This window comes from Trichomycterus rosablanca, chromosome 14 (assembly GCF_030014385.1).
Source record: "Trichomycterus rosablanca isolate fTriRos1 chromosome 14, fTriRos1.hap1, whole genome shotgun sequence".
Taxonomy (NCBI): domain Eukaryota; kingdom Metazoa; phylum Chordata; class Actinopteri; order Siluriformes; family Trichomycteridae; genus Trichomycterus; species Trichomycterus rosablanca.
Genome location: NC_086001.1, coordinates 19896060 through 19918402, shown reverse-complemented (window position 1 = coordinate 19918402; position 22343 = coordinate 19896060). Strand labels below are relative to the sequence as shown.

Genomic DNA, 22343 nt, shown 5'->3' with positions numbered 1-22343 from the left:
ATGTTATAAATGTATTTTATTATTTATAATGTTATAAATGTATTTATTATTTATAATGTTATAAATGTATTTGATTATTTATAATGTTATAAATGTACTTGATTATTTATAATGTTATAAATGTATTTGATTTTTTATAATGTTATAAATGTATTTATTATTTATAATGTTATAAATGTATTTGATTATTTATAATGTTATAAATGTAATTGATTATTTATAATGTTATAAATGTATTTATTATTTATAATGTTATAAATGTATTTGATTATTTATAATGTTATAAATGTATTTGATTATTTATAATGTTATAAATGTAATTGATTATTTATAATGTTATAAATGTATTTATTATTTATAATGTTATAAATGTATTTGATTATTTATAATGTTATAAATGTATTTGATTATTTATAATGTTATAAATGTATTTGATTATTTATAATGTTATAAATGTATTTATTATTTATAATGTTATAAATGTATATGATTATTTATAATGTTATAAATGTATTTGATTATTTATAATGTTATAAATGTATTTGACTATAATGTTATAAATGTATTTGATTATTTATAATGTTATAAATGTATTTGATTATTTATAATGTTATAAATGTATTTGATTATTTATAATGTTATAAAAGTTTTTGATTATTTATAATGTTATAAATGTATTTGATTATTTATAATGTTATAAATGTATTTGATTATTTATAATGTTATAAATGTATTTGATTATTTATAATGTTATGAATGTGTTTGATTATTTATAATGTTATAAATGTATTTGATTATTTATAATGTTATAAATGTATAACATAAATGTATAACATATAAATGTTATAAATGTATTTGATTATTTATAATGTTATAAATGTATCTGATTATTTATAATGTTATAAATGTATTTGATTATTTATAATGTTATAAATGTATTTGATTATTTATAATGTTATAAATGTATTTGATTATTTATAATGTTATAAATGTATTTGATTATAATAATGTTATAAATGTATTTATTATTCATAATGTTATAAATATATTTGATTATTTATTATGTTATAAATGTATTTGATCATTGATAATGTTATAAATGTATCTGATTATTTATAATGTCATTAATGTATTTGATTATTTATAATGTTATAAATGTATTTGATTATTTATAATGTTATAAATGTACTTATTATTTATAATGTTATAAATGTATTTGATTATTTATAATGTTATAAATGTATTTGATTATTTATAATGTTATAAATGTATTTGATTATTTTCTGCTTCAGAACTGAACAAGGATTTCTGCTGCTCCTCGTGTCCACGTTCCTCTACAACCCAAAATCAGCTCCACAATCACATCAAGAGCTGCAACCATGTTAAATATGAGACTCTGGTGAAGATTAAGACTGAACATGAGAATCTGACGCCCACCAGAAGCTCCAGTAATCAGCAAACGTCCTCTGGTACTGTCAGCATTAACACCTCTCTCAGTCCCACACAGGAAGAAGGAAACGTCTGCTCACAGTGTGGAAAGAGCTTCAGGTTCCCGAGTGCGCTCAAAAGACACCAGCGCATTCACACTGGAGAGAAACCGTATCAGTGCTCACAGTGTGGGAAGAGTTATAATCAACAGAGTGCTCTCAATATACACCAGCACATTCACACTGGAGAGAAACCGTATTTCTGCTCACAGTGTGGAAAGAGTTTTATTACAAAGAGTGTGCTCAAAATACACCAGCGCTTTCACACTGGAGAGAAACCGTACCAGTGCTCACAGTGTGGAAATAGTTTTTATACACAGTCTAGTCTCAAAATCCACCAGCGCATTCACACTGGAGAGAAACCGTATCAGTGCTCACAGTGTGGAAAGAGTTTTAATAGACCGAGTCATCTCAAAATACACCAGCGCATTCACACTGGAGAGAAACCGTATCAGTGCTCACAGTGTGGAAATAGTTTTAATACAAAGAGTGAGCTTAAAATCCACCAGCGTATTCACACTGGAGAGAAACCGTATCAGTGCTCACAGTGTGGAAAGAGGTTTAATACACAGAGTCATCTCAAAATACACCAGCGCATTCACACTGGAGAGAAACTGTATCAGTGTTCACAGTGTGGAAAGACTTTTAATACACAGTCATCTCAAAATACACCAGCGCATTCACACTGGAGAGAAACCGTATTGGTGCTCACAGTGTGGAAAGAGTTTTAATACAAAGAGTGAGCTTAAAATACATCAGCGCATTCACACTGGAGAGAAACCGTATCAGTGCTCACAGTGTGGAAAGAGTTTTAAAATACAGAGTTATCTCAAAATACACCAGCGCATTCACACTGGAGAAAAACCATATCAGTGCTTACAGTGTGGGAAGAGTTTTAATTATCAAAGTGTTCTGAAAAGACACCAGCGCATTCACACTAGAGAGAAATTGTATCAGTGTTCACAGCAAGGTTATAATAGTTTTGGATTTTTCATTATAGTTTAGTTTTATTTCGTTTTTCTCTAATTCAGTTAGTTTTAATTAGTTTTTAGAGTGGGTTTTCTAGTTTTTATTAGTTTTTATTATTTGTTTAATGCTTAGTTTTAGTTTAGTTTTTATTAGTTCTAGTATTAGTTTTAGTTTTTTTATACTTTGGATTATTTTTCAGGTGCAGGATTCAAAAAGGGCAGAGTAAGTATTGTGTAATAAAAACTCAACAAAAGACACCATTTAAAAAATGTATTCAATTACTGTTGAACAACCAACTGTCCACAAAAACTGTAACAATCCACAAGATAGCAGCCTTAGGTGCAAAATGTATGCAATACTGCTGCTGAAAAGGACACACATGAACATAATAATTAGGGCTGTCACGCGATAAATAATGTTGGGCCCCCTTAACAAATTGCAGATGCTGATAGCTGATCAGAATGAATTAAATGTCACTCAGAAGTTACACTTCAGGTCCAAATTCCTGCCTCTGGTATTTTTACTGCACAGTTTCAGTTCTTTTAATTTTACTTAACGAAAATATTGTAATATAATAATAACGACCTGGCGAGTGCAGCCAGTTGGGGGGCAGTGAGGTGAGTGGTTGAGTTCATGTTGTGGAGGCCCCCCTGCCATGGGCCCCAGTGCACCTTTTGTATCTGCCGTAGTTTTTCCTGCACTTGTAATTTACACAAGAACAATTTTTTCTTAAAAAAAGGGCTATTCTAAGAAAATGAATGTTGTTTTCTAACGTCTCACTGGTCATGTAATGTGAATTACAAATATATTTTCTGGTCTTTTAAGAATGTTAAGTGTACTATAGGGCACAGGGAGCAAGTGTGTAGGGAAGGTCTCAAAATTGACCGTGTCCGCCTGTGCTTATTTTTACATTTTCAGCATTTAGCAGACGCTTTTATACAAAGCAACTTACACGATGAGCGGAACACAATGAGCAATTGAGGGTTAAGGGCCTTGCTCAAGGACCCATCAGTGACAACTTGGTGGTGGCTTGAACCGGCAGCCTTCTGTTTACTAGTCCAGTACCTTAACCACTGAGCTATCACTGGCCATTATATTGTTCTTAATCAGCGTTCTGCTTCATGCACTTTTAAGAAATGCAATTAACCACAGAGACACACATTTACGTGGCACAAAGAGCCCAATAAAAATAGTTTGATTAAAATGTTTCATCTTGAGAATTTTTTTTTTATCGCGATTAAAAATGTAACGCGTTAATCGCGATTATGACAGCCCTAATAATAATATAAAATAATTAATGAGACACACATCAGGGAGCTAAATCTGAGAAAAACATGAACTTAACTTTTGCTGTGGTCATTTTGCAGCGTGGTGAGCAGAAAAAGAAACAGTCTTTTTGTAAACATGAAGTGCCGTCAGGGAGCAGCTCCCCAATCTCAATCCGCTCCCTACTCACTCCCCCTCTCCACTCCGCCTCCGTTTGCGCGTTCACGTGGAGTGTCCCTCTGTAGTGGAAGTGTTAGTGAGGAGGGAGCGGATTGGGAAAGACCGGTAGCTAACGTAAAACTGCTCGAGTGGAAATAATCGATTTCATATCAGTTCACAATGCTCATAAATAGACAAACACGAAAACGAAGGCTATTTCATCTATAATTTTAGTACGTTTTAGTTAGTTTTGTAAACGCAAAATACAGTTTCAGTTAGTTATCGTTTTTTCTTTTAATTACCGTTTTTATTTATTTCAGTTAACGAAAATGTTTTTTCAATTTCAGTTTTCGTTATTTCGTTCGTTTTCGTTAACGATAATAACCCTGGTTCACAGTTTGGAAAGAGTTTTAATAAGAAGAGTGAGCTTAAAATACACCAGCGCATTCACACTGGAGAGACCATATCAGTGCTCACAGTGTGGAAAGAGTTTTAATACAAAGAGTGAGCTTAAAATACACCAGCGCATTCACACTGGAGAGAAACCGTCGCAGTGCTCACAATGTGGAAAGAGTTTTAATACAAAGAGTGAGCTTAAAATACACCAGCGCATTCACACTGAAGATAAACCATATCAGTGCTCACAGTGTGGAAAGAGTTTTAATACACAGAGTGATCTCAAAAAACTTCAGCGCATTCACATTTTACAGAAATGATGCTCACAGTTTTGAAGCCGCTTTGGTCATTTATCAGCACTTAGACACAAGTGTGACTCATCAGATTGTACCAACAAGCTAAAACATAAAAATATCAAATATAGTGAGTGTTTGGGAGAAATGGTTAACCATGAATGAATTATACTGTGTAATTAATAGGTAAATAATTACACAGTAAACATTAATAAGTAAATAGTAATAATAAAAGTATAAATCTTTAGGTTAAACTATTTGTGATGTTCTGTTATTTACATTGGGCAAGGGAGACCCCTAGTGGTCAGGATTTATCGCAGTAGCATTCATTTGTACCTTCACTGTTCCCGTGGGTAGTTTTGGACTGTATGAGGAGACTGATCAGTTGTGGTTTTCTTGCTCTGCATTATAGACCGTTTCATTGAGGGTAAACAATAACAACGCTACTGCGCATATCTGTTCCTTTCGCTTTTCCGGTAGCGCCATTTTTAAACATCAATCCAGCTGTCAACATGACGAGCTCGTACTTTGCGAGTCTCCCGAACGCGGAACAAATGCGATATTAGCAGAAATGAATGATAGATCATCAAGTATCTTTACCAGCCTTTTTTGAGAAGAATTTAAGAAGTCGGTGTTTTTCCGCTGACCTAAAACGTTTGCCTGAGGTAACATACCCAGCCGTGTATCACTACCCTGTTGAAACGGAGTGTGTTTACACCAGAGAGGCAGTGAAAGCTTACCGCAGTTTGGACACATACAATTAATTATTAAAATAATTATTGTGTCATCTCCCCTTTTGTGTCTGTTGAGCTAAGAGCCATTATAATATGATACAAATATGACAAACCACAGTGAATTACTTATCATATGAATTAGAACATATTAGCTAATGCTAAAACGATTTTTTTTTTAGCCTAACTGGAAATACATGAAATATTTTACAGTAAGCACAATGTATTCATAAATACTGTAGTATGTTTACTTTTTGTATTACAAAAGTAGAACCATGTTTCTTTACAGGTCTGTGTGTCATTTACTAATTAAGCTAAGCTAATTAATACAGCTAATTAAGCTGTTAATATTAGGGCTGTCAAACGATTAAAAATTTTAATCGCGATTAATCTCAGAATTTCATATAGTTAATCGCGATTAATCGCATAAAAAAAAAATCTGTGTAAATGTTATAGAAAACAAGGATTTTTAAGTGAAATGTTACAATTAAAATGGTGAACACATTTTATGCTAAATGTACTTATGTTAAAAACTGCTGGGACAAGAGAAAACTGTAAGGGAGTTTTATTCACTCACATACTAGGCAGTAATACTATCCAGCAGAGACCCTTGACTTCGTATATATGTCAGATTGTAGGTTAAAATTTCTCCATCAGCAAACATTGTAGATCAGCGGTGCTTTAGGTGGGATAAGGCGTAGTTATTGTAACAGACTTTTCTGTGCTTGTATCGTGACAATGGTTTGATGGACGTTTCTACACTAAGTGAGTGTTTTTTGACCCTTTGGGGCTTCCATAGTTCATGGAATAGCATGCTTGGCTAACGACTCTAGCTGTCCGCTATTCGGTACCATAACAGAAAAAGTAATAAAAGTGTTCTGCTCCCGACAACTTGTGAATATACCGTGTATTTATTTCTTTATTAAGCAAGTGCTACGATGCTACGACGCTCGGTTACATTTGAGAAACGCTGTCTTAATGAGAGATGCCGTGCACGGTCAAGTCTCAACATAAACTACGGATGACTCGCAGGGCCAAATAGAATTTGCGTTAACGGCACTATTTTTTTTAATCGCGTTAAATTGAGATCGCGTTAATGCGTTATTATCGCGTTAACTTCGACAGCCCTAGTTAATATAATTTCATATAGTGACATTTCCCCAAAATATAGTCCTATAAAGTTATGGCTTTTACATCGTATTCTAAGGAAAATGTAAACTTTTTAAGGCTTATGTTAGTTTATGTTTATTTTGTTCTATTAATACAAATATTAAGTGCCTGCGTATTTTAATACACTTAAGCTAAACGTCAGGGACAAGACACCATAAGAACAGCGTTCAACTGAGTACATTTGTTTACAATATTTTATTATGAAATAATATATATTACATTTATTATAAGAGTTGATGGTGGGTATCCAGCCGTCTCTATTTATAGCAGCAATCCAAGCGTTTCGCTGTGCATTCTTTTGGAAATCTGTTCACCTTAATTTCTGAAAGCAAGTTTGTACCTGGCCTGAGGGAACATCCGCCAACCGAACAACATGGTCCTAACTTAAATTTAGACATACTGTCAATAAATCACAACTGAACTAGCGCAAAAGAATCGAAGCAGTTGTGCTCAATCGCTGTTGTTCTGAGCGCTGTGTACCACCAAGCGGAAGCGTCTTAGGAACATCTACGTCACTTCCTGGACTCATGAATATTCATTTGAAAAGGTCTATATGGCCAGGAAAACATTTGCCTGTGAGTGTTTTTATGTTCAGTTGCTGTATAACTTTATACTTAGACTATCTCTGATTTAAACCTTGGTTAATGGATGAAAATAAGTTCTAAATCTCTTGAGTAATTTGTAAATGCTAACCACTAGCATCTATATGGTTTTTTCCATAGTAGTTAGCTAATAGCTAATGTTTTGGGTTATATTCATTTTAATGTACAGTGTCATGTAAATGCACTTAGGAAACAAATGTAACTAAGACATATTTTGTATGTCTGCTTTACAGTTTTACAGTGAGTCTTAAGTAAAGCTTTGAGGAGAATTTCGGCGTCCGGCTTTTCTTGGGAAACCTGTTGTCTATCTGTCGAGCTTGTAGCCACACACACACACGAGCAGGGGCAGAATAGTAAAAAGGCAAATGTTTTCCAACGGCCATCGATCCTCCAACCTGTGAGTAGAAAACGAACTCAAGCAATCATCATGACACAGAACAAAAAAGATGTGGATTTTGAGGAACTGGAAACGTGATCACAAATATCCAGCTGCTCACGAACCAGCAAACTTTCTGTAGCTAGCTCTCTCGCCTTGAAAGCACGTGCTAAAGCCGAAGCTACACGTGCAGAGCTGGCGTTCGCTAAACAAGAAGCAGAGATGTTAAAGCAGCAAGCTATAATTCAAGCTAACTTGCATGAATTGAGAATGGAAAAAGCGGCTGCAGCTGGGCAAGCAAAAGCTGAAATACTAGAGGCAGCTGCCGAAGAATATGAACAAATGAGCCCACCTCAGCAGAGAAAAAACAGCATGCTGCCTCAGACCCCAGCTGAACTACATGGTGAAAATGCTGCAGTGCAGATGCCTGTTCAACAGCCGGGTCGCCAGTTCTATCAGAGTGTAACAGCCAACACATTAAACTCATTCACAGCCTCGCCTCCTGATGTAAAACCACCTATGACCTCACATTCACCAGTGCGCCAGCCTACCATGGACAATGGTGTTCAGAGCTGCAGGAATCAGAGTGGTATGCCATCAAGTGAAATCAGTGATCATGAGTTTACTGAATTAGCCCCACATCACTCGTCACAAGGACAAGCCACCTGGACTTCACAACAGCACACTAGCACTGCACAGAACAGACCATACAGCTACAGGGAATTCTCCCATAACATTAACCATATCAACAATGAATACAGGCCTCCCCAGCCATATCAAACACATTCATTCCCTATGTACAACACCAGCCCATTCAGTGCAGCAGCTACAACTGACCTAGGGAAGTACCTGATGCGATGTGAGTTAGTGAGTTCAGGCCTGCTAAAGTTTGATGACAAGCCGGAGAACTATTGGGCCTGGAAGACATCTGTCCTCGGCTTAGTTGATGATGACTAAAAGCTCTCTTCTAGAGAGGAACTCGATCTGCTGTGCAAATGGCTTGGGCCATCATCATCCAAGCAAGCTAAAAGAATCAGAGCAGTACACATTCACAATCCACCTTCAGGACTCAGGATGTTGTGGCAGAGACTGGAAGATGTTTACAGCTCACCGGAGGTGATTGAGAACGCCCTCCTCAAAAAGGTTGAAGATTTCCCCAAAATCTCAGTCAGGGATAATCACAAGCTAATGGAACTTGGAGACATTCTCATGGAGCTCGAAGCAGCTAGGACAGATGGATACTTACCTGGCCTCTCATATCTTAACACCTCCCGCAGAGTCAGTCCCATAGTCCAGAAACTCCTGCACACCCTACAAGAAAAGTGGATTACTGTTGGATCACGTTACAAAGAACAACACAGGATTCCATACCCACCATTCTCAGTCTTCGTAAACTTCATCTGTGAACAAGCAAAAACACGCAATGACCCCAGCTTTGCCAGCATAACAGGATCATGGTGCGTAGCCAAGACAGAAAAGAGTAGCCTAACCAGTAATCAGGTGAGAACATCAGTTGCTTTAAAAAAGACTGAAGTCTCAGCTGACAGCAACGACAGTGGCGGCACCACAGCAACCCAACCTGATAATCCTGACAAACAGTGCCCTTTACATAACAAGCCACATCCACTAAGAAAGTGTCGCGGCTTCAGAAACAAAACACTGGATGAAAGAAAAGCATATCTGAAGGAAAAACACATCTGTTTCAAGTGCTGTCCATCATCTACTCATGTGGCCAAAAACTGTGACAAGTCTGTGCAGTGCAAGGAGTGTAACAGTGACAAACCTTGTGCACCTGGATGGGTGATTATCGGAGACGTGTGCCTGGGACGAACTCACAGGACAACCGGTGTCAGCGTCTTCAGAACCAGTGTGCAGGTGTGTTGGCAGCACTCCATTCTCAGCCCATGCACCAGCAGCTTAGTCGTAAAAGAAAAGATTGGAGGCCTTGAGCCTCCCCACAGCTTCCCAAGTGTCTCTGCATTGTCACAGTAACGAGGTAGACAGCCTGAGCAGAAATGTGTTTCAAAAAACACAGCATGATGACAGGCTTGGCATGTCTATTGAAGATGAGCTTTTCCTTGACCTCATGGAAAGAGAGGTTTACTTGGATGAAGCAAACTGTTGGGTAGCACCTCTGCCCTTCAGGCCAACAACCTACAACATACAACACGCCATCAATCGTCTCACGTCCCTGTGCCGTATGCTGGAAAAGAAACAAGGCATGAAGGAACATTTCTTCAAATTTATGCAAGCTATGTTTGACGCAGACCAAGCAGAGCTTGCTCCAGTGCTGACACCACAATAAGAACGCTGGTACTTACCGGTCTTCAGTGTCTATCACCCACAGAAAAAAGACCAGATCTGTGTGGTGTTTGACTCTAGCGCCAAACACGAGGGCCTTTCCCTCAACGATGTTCTTCTACGAGGGCCTGACATGAACAATACCCTACTGGGTGTCCTCATGCGTTTCTGCAAAGAGGCCATAGCCGTGACAGACGATATTCAACAGATGTTTTATTGCTTCATCGTCCAGGAAGAACGTATCACTGAGTATCACATGAAAGTGCATGTGTTTGGAAATTCTCCCTCCCCTGTAGTAGCCATATATGGCCTGAGAAAAGCAGCCTTGCATGGTAAGAAAGAACATGGTGCTGAAGCTAAAGAATTCATCATGAGGAACTTCTACGTTGATGATGGGCTTTCCTCTTTTCCCACTGAAGGTGAAGCCATCTCGGTCCTGAAAAGAACAAAGGAAATGTTAGCAGAGTCAAGCATCAAGTTACACAAAATAGCATCCAACAGCCGGGCTGTGATGGATGCTTTTCCTTAAGAAGAGAGGGCCAAATACCTAGTGGATTTGGAGTTAACCGTAGACCCCTTGCCACTACAACGGAGTCTAGGTCTTATCTGGAACCTACAGTCTGACACTTTCACCTTCCATGTTTCCAGAGAACGGAAGCCATTCACTAGAAGGGGAATCTTGTCTACTGTTAATGGCCTTTATGATCCCCTGGGATACGTGTCACCTATAACTATCCAAGGGAAGGCTTTGGTCAGAGAGCTGTCTACCAAACAAGCTGAATGGCATGATCCTCTACCAGCGCCGAAGGAAGAACAGTGGAGACTGTGGACTGACTCATTTCTTGATCTTGAACAGCTTCAGATAAACAGAGCCTATGTGCCCATTTCTCTGCACTCCGCAAGACACAGAGAACTCTGTGTCTTCTCTGATGCATCCACTATGGCCATATCAGCAGTGGCCTACCTCAAAGCAACGGACATGGAGGGAAACAGTTACATTGGATTCCTCATGGGCAAGTCAAAGCTGGCCCCACACCGTCCTCACACCATTCCACGATTGGAACTTTGTGCTGCTGTCTTGGCCACTGAAATGGCAGACTTGATCACTGACGAACTGGACATAGACATCCACAAGACCACATTCTACACTGACAGTCAGATTGTTTTGGGCTACATTCACAACACAAGTAGAAGATTTTATGTATACGTAGCCAACAGAGTTGCCCGCATCAAGAGGTCCACAAGCCCTGAACAGTGGCACTTTGTCAGCTCAGAACACAACCCTGCAGACCATGGGACCCGCTCAGTGCCAGCAGCTGTGTTGAAAGACACCAACTGGTTTAAAGGCCCAGCTTTCTTGTCCAGAGACACCTGCTCACAATGAGAGACTTTTGAGCTCATAGACCCTGACGCAGACAAAGATATACACCCACAGCAGGTTACAGCTTTCACAACCAATGCTTCTGAAAGTGAGTTGGGGTCACACCGATTTGAACACTTCTCCAGTTGGAGGACACTCAGTAGGGCTATAGCCAAGCTCATACTCAAGGTCAGAAGCTGTCTGAAAAGTTTGAACAGCAAAACGGATGCACTGACGCAAGCAAAACTGGTAATAATAAGAAATGCCCAACATGATGTGTTTGCAGAAGAGTTTAAAAGTCTTTCCAGGGGCGATGTCATCCCTAAGTTCAGTCCTCTGAGGAAGCTTAACCCCATTGTGGACGCAGATGGCCTGCTGAGAGTTGGAGGGCGCATCCCATTGGCTGACATACTCTGGGAAGAGAAACACCCGATAATCATTCCCAAGAAGCACCACACAGCTACATTATTGGTAAGGCATTACCATGAGCAGGTCGCACATCAGGGCAGGCATCTGACAGAAGGTGCAGTCCGTTCTGCTGGTCTGTGGATGATTGGAGGCAAAAGGCTAGTGTTAAACGTCATACATAAATGTGTGATCTGTAATAAGTTAAGAGGAAGAATGGAAGAACAAAAAATGTCAAACTTACCTGCTGAACGACTCAACCCAGGTCCTCCATTCACAAATGTAGGTGTCGACGTATTTGGCCCATGGATCATCAGTGCAAGATGAACTCGAGGTGGCATTGTAGAGGATAAACGCTGGGCATCTTCACATGCCTAGTTTCAAGAGCTGTGCACATTGAAGTGCTTGAATCTCTGTCTTCCTCAAGCTTTGTAAATGCATTGAGAAGATTCATAGCTGTCCGTGGTCCTGTCCATCACTTCCGTTCTGACAGAGGAACAAACTTCGTCGGGGCGTGCAAGGAGCTTAAAATAAACCCCGAAGACCCCGAACTGGCAACCGATCTTCAAGACCGAGGCAGCTCATGGACATTCAACCCTCCCCACTCCTCACACATGGGTGGAGTGTGGGAGCGTATGATAGGTGTTGCTCGTAGAATACTGGATGCCTTGCTGCTTAAGACAAAAACGGTCCATCTGACTCATGAGGTTCTGGTCACGCTCATGTCCGAAGTTATGGCCATTATGAATGCCAGACCGCTAGTTCCCGTCTCTTCTGATCCAGACATGCCCACTGTTTTGACACCTGCTATGCTCTTGACTCAAAAGATTGATCCAGTTTCGCCACCACCAGGAGAGTACAAACTCAAAGACCTCTACTGCAAGCAGTGGAAGCAGGTCCAGGCTCTGGCTGATGCATTCTGGAAACGCTGGCGTCAAGAGTATCTGCCTTCACTTCAACCAAGGCAAAAGTGGCACGTGGACAAGCCAAACCTGTCAGAAGGATGTTGTGCTTCTTAAAGATACTCAAGTCAAGAGAAACGAGTGGCCTGTTGGAGTGGTTGTGAACGCCATTCCCAGCAAAGACTCTAAATATGGGTTTTTCCATAGAAGTTAGCTTTCAGCTAACGATTTGGGTTCTATTCATTTTATGTCATGTAAATGCACTCAGGAAACAAATGTAACTAAGACACATTTTGTATGTCTGCTTTACAGTTTTACAGTGAGTCTTAAGTAAAGCTTTGAGGAGAATTTTGGTGTCCGGCTTTTCTTGGGAAACCTGTTGTCTATCTGTCAAGCTTGTAGCCACACACACACACGAGCAGGGGCAGAATAGTTGTCGTGTTTGTTGTTATTTTTCAACTGTTCATGTTTTTAAGTGTAAAACCATAAACAGCACCGTCTATAAATAAATGAATCACCTTGTGCTTCCAACTGAGATTTTTGTTTATGTGAACAATGTCTGAAATTTGCCGAGCTTGATTAGTTTGTAATTTGTGTTAAGATGATGAATGAACCTAAACACAAAGTTTTTATTTATTTATTTTAGTTTCAATACAACGTGACACCGGCAAGATAAAGAAAGTAAAAATAAAATGTCCCAAGTGTTTTTGTAACATGTTGTAGACCTGCAATGGCCTGCATTGGTATACAGGAAAGAAAAGTCTGAATGCAGGTGAAAATGTGTTATTTGGCAACCAGCACTGTGTAAATATTGGACAGAACACATGATGGGTTATTTTAACTTGTTGGGTTGTCCATTGTGCTGGATTAAATACATTTAAGAAAATACAGCATTAAAACATAATCTCAATAAAATATGCTACAATTTAACACTATAATACAATACAGTAACAGTAAGTCTGTGTCTGTTTCTGTTACTTATTCTGAATTGTGTGTAAACTGTGAAATAGTTCTTAATCTGGTCGTGATGTTAGTGAATTAAACCTACATCTCTCTGATGGTCTGATCGATGAGCTGTCTGTTCTGACATGTTGCTTAAGCCTGGCTAGCTCAGTCGGTAGAGCATGAGACTCTTAATCTCAGGGTTGTGGGTTCGAGCCCCACGTTGGGCGAGTATCTTCATTTAACAGCTACAGAAACCAAAAGAACGTTTTTCCACTTTGGACAGTTGGTCTCCGGTGACTTATCAGGTGGATATTTGTGCTTGTAGGACTGTTGTTTACTGGATGTTTTCAGTTACTTATTTCCACTATTCTGTGGGACTACACATTGTTGTTGTGTCTCATATCCATTTGATCAACAGGCAGGTTGTGCAATAATAGACACACGTCCCTGGGTGGGCTCGAACCACCAACCTTTTGGTTAACAGCCAAACGCGCTAACCGATTGCTCCACAGAGACACACACGCAGATGTTTCATTGGACGGTACACACGGGTCACATGACTTGCTAACTTTCACAGCAGGGCAATTAAGTTTGGCTAATTAAAATAATCACATGTTTCTGACCTGAATGTGTTGTGGGAATTCAAAATAACCCTTAAAGATTGACACAGACAACCGGGATAATGATAAAAGCAGCTGAGCTGAGGGCCAATCTCAATGCAAACGCACACGTGCCTTTACAGGAGAGAAAGGGCGACTCTGTCTGCCCTATCACAGTATTTATACCCCGCTTACTGCCCCTTCAGGCTAACTCTGCTCAGCAACCCAGCTCAAGGTCAGCTTCCCAAACCAAACTTGTTTATCATCCTACAAGAATAGTCAGTTTGTTAGAAACATGGCGTACTTCCACAAGAATGCACCCTTATCAAAAGCCCGCGTGCACCCCCACACAAACAGTCCTGACACCCATGCATTCCCACGGAAGCAAGATGCCCATGCCAAGGTCAACATATCTCTGGACCTAAGAAACCTTCCAAAAGTCTCTTCTACCTCTGCTAATTGAACTAAGAAAGCAGAAACTTATAAGTTTAATGCAAATAACTAATAAAATAATAAATTTCCATTCACAGAATCTCATTCCCAGGCCCAGAAACAATTGTATTATTTAGATCAGGCCTTTTGGGCCTGAAAAAGGGGAACTGATAGATAGAATAAAAAAGTGTTCATAAACTTTTGGCATTTGTCCTTCTCCTTTGACCTCTGTGTTGCAACAGAGTTACACATCCCAGCAATAGTTAACCATAGCACCTATTTATATAGGTTTTTTTGTGTGTTCTCTAATCCCAGCTCCCTAACCATTAACTTAGCTTCGGGCTATCTCACCATTAAAATTCAACTAAGTTTAGGCATAGGCTCACATTTCTCATGCAGACACATACTATATAAGCCTGCTTCATATACCTAATAAATTGGAAGACTTATTATAAGTGTGTGTGTTTAAGTCTCTCCTAGTGTACACTTAAGAATTCAAAGGCTTGTTTTCTCATATTCAGTAAACGACACTGGAGTAGAAGATTTTCTTCAAAAGAACTTGATGTTCTAACAGGGTCTGAAACAACTACCCGGATATTTGAACGGTTTAATATAAGCTACAATCCCTGTGTAGCAGTAAGATGCTGCTGTGGAATTACAGCTTTGATGTATTAAGTTCTCTTGTGCTGTCCTATAGCCGTTGATCTTTCAGTCAGGTGAAGTTTACAAAAGAAAAAACTTGTGATTGAGTCTTTATTGGCCAAGTGTATTTTTCAAGGAGCATTTTGTCTGTGACATTAAAAACAAAGCACGAATAAGACACACTCTGGGAATGAGCTGTGAGATTTGGTTTACGAGAGCGATGCCTTAGCCCAAGGCCATGGCAGCACAGCAAAGAAAGGTCACACACTGAAAAATGTCCCTGTGCACGAGTAAGCACTGGAATGTGTGCTTGAAAGTGCTAATTCTTAAAGCTATCGGGTGTGGAAGCAAACTTGAATTTGTTTCAAGTGAGTGAAACAACAAGCTGGAGATGCAGGGGATTGAACCCTGGACCTCATACATGCAAAGCATGCGCTCTACCACTGAGCTACATCCCCTTTTCTGACACAGCAGGATTGATGTGGTTCTATAGCTCTATTGTAGAGAATAAGACCGACAGGCAAGACATGGTCCCTAATTAGAAGCTTCTGAATGGAGATGCTGGGGATTGAACCCAGGACCTCATACATGCAAAGCATGCGCTCTACCACTGAGCTACATCCCCTTTTGTAACATGGCAGGATTGCTGTGGCTCGACAGCGCTATTGTAGAGAATAAGACCGACAGGCAAGACATGGTCCCTAATTAAAAGCTTCTGAACAGAGATGCTGGGAATTGAACCCAGGACCTCATACATGCGAAGCATGCGCTCTACCACTGAGCTACATCCCCAACTTGTGCTTCCCAGTGTAAACCTCCAGTGCTGTATAAAGTACCTGAAGGCCATACTTGAGTAAAAGTACAAGTATCTTACCAGAAATTTACTTAGATAGAAGTAAAAGTCACCTTTTAAAATATTACTTGAGTAAAAGTCTAAAAGTATCTGATGTATTTAAGTATTAAAAGTAATTTGATATTAAATGTACTTAATTATTAAAAGTAGAAGTAAAAGTAAATGCTGTTAGTATAAACTGAAGCGGTCATTTAGAAAAATATAAGATTGTTCTTTTAAGCCTGTAAACCAACTTAACAAGCTTTTTTCTTCCTTCCATCTGAACATGATCTGTGCCAATTCATGATTATAATCAGCTGTTCACATCACCTGTTTGAAATCACGTCATTATTTAGTTGTTTTTTAACCTTATTACGAGGACTAAATTGCCCTGTTCCATTTTTTTTTAGAATGTGTTGTAACTTAAAATGCATGTATGTGTATGTTAAGAATGAAGTTGACCAGACAAAACATGAAATATTTTGGGTTCATATAAGATGGAATAAGAGTCGATGTAAATGTAAAAAACACTGCATCTATTTTATTTGCATTTTCTATACTGTTCCATTTTTTTATTTGGGTAGTACATTCAAGGTATAGATACTGTATATATCCCAATAACCTAAAACAACAGAATTTTGGCAGAATTAATTTAAAAGCAAGTTTAACTAAACTTGTGGCACTTTTAACCCTTTAATGATCTGCTCAACCATTAGCAGGCACGTGCACAGATAGACCCCTAGTGGTGCTCAAGCACCTGCCCTTTTGCCCTGGATGAGGAAATTGCCATGAAGAAATAGCCTGAAGAAAAAAAAAATCATGAGCACAAACAATTTCCAGGAGAATGTGAAGTAGCTCTGACAGTAAAGTGTTGAAAATAGACACAAACACACAATATTATATACTTACAGCATCCTGGCCAAACCACTGTGTAGGAAAAGTCACCTTTAGTCAAGGAGTTATTTTCATGCAAACATTTATTCTTCAACAGTTGAGGTTTACAAATGAGGAATAATTTTGCTAGGTAATTAACATCACAAACTAATATATGTAGAAGGCTAAATATAATGCTCTATGATATAGAACAGCGTACAAAAAATGATGAATAAATATGAAAATGTTATTTAGCTTTTATTTGATTTTATATTATTTTATTTGATTTTATTGGCATAATAATAGGCCCATTGTTAACATTAACTACCCAAAGTGGGTTTCTGATCAAAGGTAGGTCTTAAGTTGAGCTACATGACAGTCTGGTGAGGTAAATTGATACTAGTAATGGTATATTATTAGTGTAATGCTTCAACTCTGTCAGAAAACAGTAAAATGATGTATACTGTGTTCTCCCCTTCAGTAAGTCACTCTTGATTATTATGCACAACATTTATCTCATTTATAAATTTTGCAGCATACTGCCAAGAAAAGAAAGGTTACAAAAGCAGAAAAAAAGGAACTACAGCAGCAGCTCAGGGTAGCAGCTCTCTTTTATCCTGGATTAGGCCATCTACCAGTAAAGCACATGAGGGAGATGTATCAGTATGAGATGTTTGGTTATTAAAAAGCATGCACAATATGGCCTTGTTTTTGCCTGTTTTTATTTAGCAGCTTGATAATTTGAGTTATTTGATTAGATGTGTACTGAATGTGTTAACAAAATAAGTAAATTAGTTAAATATTCTACTGTTTTTTTATTATTATTTAATTTTATTAATAATTTTGGTGATGGGTGCCCTTTTTTTAGGCTTGAGCACCTGCCCCCAAAAATGTCTGTGCACGTGCCTGACCATTAGTATAATGTAAATAGCTGGGTAAAATAAGCTGTATTTAAATAATCTTTTTTGGGCTGTATCTACTCCCTGATTGGCTTGTGTTAAACGTAAAAAACATTGGTATTCTTACTTTAAGAAAACACCATTTCTAACTTATGTGTCAACCTGAAGCAGCAGCTGAAAAATCATCCATAAAATTTTGAAAGTTGAGTTCTTGTTGAGAGCATTAAAGGGTTAAAGACGTGCATGTTCCTCAGCACCATGAATGTTTCCTCTGTCAGTGTAATACAGAAGTTATCTGAGGAAATATTTGTCTGTAGGTGAGTTTTAAAAAATGATGGGACATCATGTCTGCACTGAATTAATTACAAACTAATGTAGTGAAACGTTTTATTTGTGGTTCGAATGTAATCGGTAGCTAGATATCTGAACAATGTTAATGCTAATAATAATAATAATAATAATAAAAACAATGGTGCTGTGGCTTTACTTTGTTAATCATTCCTAACTTACATCAGTGTGTTAGATGGGGAGATTCTAAAATGCCGATTATTCCGTATCTTTGAGTGAACGATGCGCTTTAACAAAACGTTTGCATCTGCGCATTAATGTGTTTAACCGCTGATGTAATTTACAAGCGCAGATTCGCCAAACCTGCTGCAGTCTGTCACACATCTCACATTGTTTAGCTAAAAAATTCTTGTCGTTTTATTTTGTAGTAACGAGTAACGAATTCGCATACAGCAAATGTATCGGAGTAAAAGTACACAATTTCTTTAGGAAATGTAGTGGAGTAAAAGTGAAAGTTGCCGAATTTTTTTATACTCCAGTAAAGTACAGATACTCCAAAAAACTACTTAAGTACTGTAACGAAGTATTATTACTTCCTTACTATACACCACTGTAAACCTCCAACAGGTACGAGAGTCTTTGCAAAAAGAGAAGCAGAACCAGGAGCAGGAATCTCTAGCCTCTGTCAAGTGAGGGATTGCAGATTTAACAGCACACTTGCATAGTCTTCTGTGGTAGCGGTTAAGAACTGGCTCTCTGAACCGGTTGGCTGCAAAATACATAAAACACTCGGTTAACAAGCACCATCATGTCATGCAAGCCAATAGAAAGTCCCATCCAAAATTCATCTAACTCCTGTACCTTTGCTCAGTCAGCCGGGTGAAGTTTAAAACAAGCTTGTGATTGAGTCTGACTAAGTACCTGGATATTTCAAGGGATTGTGACACTCTGGAGCTCACACAGGCACGGCATGCAGTACCTCTAAGCTGCCATCCCTATGTAGAGGAAATGTGCTGGTGTGGAAGCACAGCATTAATGTGGTAAATAACACCTGCAAGGAAAATAGGAAAAGAGTTGTGATTCTTAAATTAGCCTAGGGGGAATGTGAACTAGAGCATATTGGTCATGTTTTAAAATGAGAGCATGCATGTTAAAGGCACGAACGGGGATTGAACCCGTGATTTTCGGTTTACGAGACCGACGCCTTACCACTTGGCCATCGCGCCTCTCTAGGTAGCTGGCAGAAAGTTGAGAAAACGTTCTTGTGCAAAAGTAACAACTGGAAGCTGAGCACATTCTTAAAGTTCAAGAGTAACAAGCAGAACGCCAGCTTGATAGTGACCGTTCTTAAATCCATCGGCTTTAGAAACACACTTGACCATAGCTTTTAATCTGCTTTCACCCTTTTTTCTGTTTTAATCTTTACCTAACTAATTGGGCAAAAGGGCCAGGGGTTTGGTCACTTTTGGCCAGCCTTCTCTAACTAGCAGGTACTATTGACCTCACTTGTTTGTTAGTTTAAGTCCAAAAGTGGGTGTGGCCCATACGGGGATCGAACCCGCGACCTTGGCGTTATTAGCACCACGCTCTAACCAACTGAGCTAACCGGCCAGTGTACAAGAGCAGGGCATATGCCCACATACCCGATTCTACACTGACAGCCCTTCAGTTATGGAGCTGCCACACAGAAACGATGGAGAGCTTTACTGTTGTTGAGCAGAACAGATCATTGTGTGAGATGACTGAGGTTCATGTATTTTTATTTTAAGAATAAATAAAAGCTGATGCTTTTAACCTCATACTTTACTAATACTTTTATTCTACACGGTCTTAATTTCTTTTAGTCTTCTGCCATGTGCAGTGCAAGAATTCACTAAATTACACAGCAGTTCCCTTTTTTATTGACAAAATTGACAAAATTTTATTGATAAAATTGATTGTAAGCATTTATAAAGATCATGCCACGTTCATTAGGTGAAATGAAGCCAGAATTAAAGATCGTAGAAGAACAGGGTGATATTCTTACTTTCAGTGATTAAATTACTCAGGTTAGAAAGTCCTGATACACAGAACATGCTCACCTGACTCTCAGCCATGCTAGCTTTAATCATTAAAGTGGGTGTGACCCTGATTCTGAATCATTCTCGTACCCGTCTGATTCCTGCTGATTTAGACGGATTAAACTGGTGTTACAGAGACGAGAACTGAACCCCTCCCCTCCCGGAGTATAGTGGTAATGATAATTCACCTCGTTCTCGACTGTTTCTTCTTCTCTCTCAGTCAGGTTCTGAATGGCGCTGATCCACGCCCGTCTACCTGCCTCACAGTCGGCCTGGAACGTACAGCTCCTGTACACACACGGTGATAGATACAGATTATATAGGATGCAGACAGACAGACAGATTGAGTAGATAGATAAACAGATAGATAGACAGACATTCAGACAGACAGATGGATAGACAGATAGATAAATAGTCTGTCTATCTACCTGTCTGTCTGTCTATTGATCATCTGTCTGTCTGTCTATCTCTGATGATTATAGATCTGGTCTTACCTTGTGGGGGTGACCACACGGAAGCAGAAGCGTCGCCCGGCGTCCTCACAGCTCTGGACCGAACAGCGCTGCAGGTCTTCCGCCAGTACCGTGAAGTCACGCTGGGGGAATAGAACATAAAACCTTCTTATTTATACAGTCGATGATATAAACGCTGGTGAAATCGTCCCAGACTTAAACATGACGGAGGGCGGTTTGGGACACAGCCCGGCACAGAAGTCGACCTCTGCTGTGATGCGCCCAAAAGATGAGGGTGCATTATGGGTCCAGGAGAGAGCTGATTTAGATCATGTAAAGTCATGTGACCTACCTTAAACCTCTTCTTGTAGAGAAGCTGATTGTTGTGTATGATGAACCACCACCTGCAGAGATCAAACGCATCGTTTATATATATATTTTATATTGAGTGTATAAATATAATATTGAGTGTGTGTATATACAGTGCCTTGCAAAAGTATTCGGCCCCCTTGAACTTTTCAACCTTTTGCCACATTTCAGGCTATAAACATAACGATATGAAATTGTAATTTTTTGTGAAGAATCAACAACAAGTGGGACACAATCGTGAAGTGGAACGAAATTTATTGGATATTTTAAACTTTTTTTAGAAATAAAAAACTAAAAAGTGGGGCGTGCAATATTATTCGGCCCCTTTACTTACAGTGCAGCAAACTCACTGCAGAAGTTCAGTGAGGATCTCTGAATGATCCAATGTTGACCTAAATGACTGATGGTGATAAATAGAATCCACCTGTGTGTAATCAAGTCTCCGTATAAATGCACCTGCTCTGTGATAGTCTCAGAGTTCTGTTTAAAGTGCAGAGAGTATCATGAAGACCAAGGAACACACCAGGCAGGTCCGAGATACTGTTGTGGAGAAGTTTAAAGAAGGATTTGGATACAAAAATATTTCCCAAGCTTTAAACATCTCAAGGAGCACTGTGCAAGCGATCATATTGAAATGGAAGGAGTATCAGACCACTGCAAATCTACCAAGACCCGGCCGTCCCTCTAAACTTTCAGCTCAAACAAGGAGAAGACTGATCAGAGATGCAGCCAAGAGGCCCATGATCACTCTGAATGAACTGCAGAGATCTACAGCTGAGGTGGGAGACTCTGTCCATAGGACACAATCAGTCGTACACTGCACAAATCTGGCCTTTATGGAAGAGTGGCAAGAAGAAAGCCATTTCTCAAAGATATCCATAAAAAGTCACCTGGGAGACACACCAAACATGTGGAAGAAGGTGCTCTGGTCAGATGAAACCAAAATCGAACTTTTTAGCCACAATGCAAAATGTTATGTTTGGCGTAAAAGCAACACAGCTCATCACCCTGAACACACCATCCCCACTGTCAAACATGGTGGTGGCAGCATCATGGTTTGGGCCTGCTTTTCTTCAGCAGGGACAGGGAAGATGGTTAAAATTGATGGGAAGATGGATGGAGCCAAATACAGGACCATTCTGGAAGAAAACCTGTTGCAGTCTGCAAAAGACCTGAGACTGGGATGGAGATTTATCTTCCAACTAGACAATGATCCAAAACATAAAGCAAAATCTACAATGGAATGGTTCACAAATAAACGTATCCAGGTGTTAGAATGGCCAAGTCAAAGTCCAGACCTGAATCCCATCGAGAATCTGTGGAAAGAGCTGAAAACTGCTGTTCACAAACGCTCTCCATCCAACCTCACTGAGCTCGAGCTGTTTTGCAAGGAAGAATGGGCAAAAATTTCTGTCTCTCGATGTGCAAAACTGATAGAGACATACCCCAAGCGACTTGCAGCTGTAATCGCAGCAAAAGGTGGCGCTACAAAGTATTAACGCAAGGGGGCCGAATAATATTGCACGCCCCACTTT

At 39.1% G+C, this 22343-nt stretch overlaps 6 non-coding genes across 6 annotated transcripts; 1 reads left to right on the top strand and 5 right to left on the bottom strand.

Moving 5' to 3' along the window:
* Positions 1–13516: 13516 nt before the first annotated feature.
* On the top strand, positions 13517–13589 carry trnak-cuu (transfer RNA lysine (anticodon CUU)). Its single transcript has one exon. It is a non-coding gene; the product is annotated as a tRNA-Lys (tRNA).
* A 1832-nt stretch (positions 13590–15421) lies between these two features.
* trnaa-ugc (transfer RNA alanine (anticodon UGC)) lies at positions 15422–15493 on the bottom strand. The gene has a single exon. It is a non-coding gene; the product is annotated as a tRNA-Ala (tRNA).
* Positions 15494–15588: 95 nt separating this feature from the next.
* Positions 15589–15660, bottom strand: trnaa-ugc (transfer RNA alanine (anticodon UGC)). Its single transcript has one exon. It is a non-coding gene; the product is annotated as a tRNA-Ala (tRNA).
* Positions 15661–15755: 95 nt separating this feature from the next.
* trnaa-cgc (transfer RNA alanine (anticodon CGC)) lies at positions 15756–15827 on the bottom strand. Its single transcript has one exon. It is a non-coding gene; the product is annotated as a tRNA-Ala (tRNA).
* Positions 15828–19081: 3254 nt separating this feature from the next.
* On the bottom strand, positions 19082–19153 carry trnat-cgu (transfer RNA threonine (anticodon CGU)). The gene has a single exon. It is a non-coding gene; the product is annotated as a tRNA-Thr (tRNA).
* Positions 19154–19464: 311 nt separating this feature from the next.
* On the bottom strand, positions 19465–19538 carry trnai-aau (transfer RNA isoleucine (anticodon AAU)). Its single transcript has one exon. It is a non-coding gene; the product is annotated as a tRNA-Ile (tRNA).
* Positions 19539–22343: the final 2805 nt, after the last annotated feature.